The following is a 2,094-nucleotide window of genomic DNA, read 5'->3' as shown; positions in this document are numbered from 1 at the left end:
ACTACAGGTGCTGGTCATAAAATTAGAATATCATGAAAAAGTTGATTTATTTTAGTACTTCTATTCAAAAAGTGAAACTTTTATATTATATTCATTCATTACATGCAGACTGATAAATTTCAAATGTTTATTTCTTTTAATGTTGATGATTATAACTGACAACTAATGAAAACCCCAAATTCAGTATCTCAGAAAATTAGAATATTGTGAAAAGGTTCAATATTGAAGACACCTGGTGTCACACTCTAATCAGCTAATTAACCTCAAAACACTTTGCAAAGGTCTTTAAATGGTCTCTCAGTCTAGTTCTGTAGGCTACACAATCATGGGGAAGACAGCTGACTTTGTCCAAAATACGACCATTGACACTTTGCAAAAGGAGGGCAAGACACAAAAGGTCATTGCTAAAGAGGCTGGCTGTTCACAGAGCTCTGTGTCCATCCATCCATTATCTTTACCCGCTTATTCCATTTTGGGTCACGGGGGTCGCTGGTGCCCATGTCCAGCAATCACTGTGCGAGGGGCGGGGTACACCCTGGACGAGTCGCAAGTCCATCACAGGGACACATAGAGACAAACGAGACAAACAACCAACCATTCACTCTCTCACTCACACCTAGGGACAATTTAGAGTTACCAATCAGCCTAACATGCATGTTTTTGGTCTGTGGGAGGAAACCGGAGCACCCGGAGAAAACCCACGCATGCACGGAGAGAACATGCAAACTCCACCCAGAAGGCCCCTGGACCGGGGTTTGAACCCAGGACCTTCTCGCTGAGAGGCAGCAGCTCTACCAGTTGCGCCACCGTGCTGCCCCAGCTCTGTGTCCAAGCACATTATTAGAGAGGTGAAGGGAAGGAAATGATGTGGTAGGAAAAAAAAAAAAAAAAAAAGCAAAAGGGATAATTGCACCCTGGAGAGGATGGTGAAATAAAACCCATTCCAAAAATGTGGGGGAGATTTACAAAGAGTGGACTGCAGCTGGAGTCAGTGCTTCAAGAACCACCACGCTCAGACATATGCAAGACAAAGGGTTTCAGCTGACGCATTCCTTGTGTCAAGCCACTCTTGAACAAGAGAAAGCATCAGAAGTGTCTCGCCTGGGACTGCTGCTGAGTGATCCAAAGTTATGTTCTCTGATGAAAGTAAATTTTGCATTTCCTTTGGAAATCAAGGTCCCAGAGTTTGGAGGAAGAGAGGAGATGTACAGAATCCACGTTGCTTGAGGTCCAGTGTCAAGTTTCCACAGTCTGTGGTGGTTTGGGGTGCCATGTCATCTGCTGGTGTTGGTCCACTGTGTTTTCTGAGGTCCAAGGTCAACGCAGCATCTACCAGGAAGTTTTAGAGCACTTCATGCTTCCTGCTGCTGACCAACTTTATGGAGATGTAGATTTAATTTTCCAATAGGACTTGGCACCTGCACCCAGTGCCAAAGCTACCAGTACCTGGTTTAAGGACCATGGTATCCCTGTTCTTAACTGGCCAGCAAACTCGCCTGACCTTACCCCATAGAAAATCTATGAGGTATTGTGAAGAGGAAGATGTGATACACCAGACCCAACAATTCAGAAGAGTTGAAGGCCACTATCAGAGCATCCTGGGCTCATAACACCTGAGCAGTGCCACAGACCGATTGACTCCATGCCACACTGCATTGATGCAATAATCCAGGCAAAAGGAGCAACAACTAAGTATTGAGTGCTGTACATGCTCATACTTTTCATGTTCATACTTTAAAGTTGGCCAACATTTCTAAAAATCTTTTTTTTTAATTATTATTATTTTTATTGGTCTTAAGTAATGTTCTAATTTTCTGAGATACTGAATTTGGAGTTTTCATTAGTTGTCAGTTATAATCATCAACATTAAAAGAAATAAACATTTGAAATATATCAGTCTGTGTGTAATGAATGAATATAATATACAAGTTTCACTTTTTGAACGGAATTACTGAAATAAATAAACATTTTCATGATATTCTAATTTCATGACCAGCACCTGTGTGTGTGTATATATATATATCTATATGGATGGATGGATGGATGGAGATAGATAGATAGATAGATAGATAGATAGATAGATAGATAGATAGA

At 41.3% G+C, this 2,094-nt stretch overlaps 1 protein-coding gene across 1 annotated transcript in view; it reads left to right on the top strand.

The window, feature by feature from the left end:
- Positions 1–2,094, top strand: part of tmem88a (transmembrane protein 88 a) — a 4,322-nt gene that overhangs the window by 1,674 nt on the left and 554 nt on the right. The gene's annotated exons all lie outside the window — the stretch shown is intronic.

This window comes from Nematolebias whitei, chromosome 14 (genome assembly GCF_014905685.2).
Source record: "Nematolebias whitei isolate Nwh7 chromosome 14, NemWhi1, whole genome shotgun sequence".
Taxonomy (NCBI): domain Eukaryota; kingdom Metazoa; phylum Chordata; class Actinopteri; order Cyprinodontiformes; family Rivulidae; genus Nematolebias; species Nematolebias whitei.
Note: the sequence above shows the minus strand (reverse complement) of the source record. Positions and strands in the feature narration are given on the sequence as shown.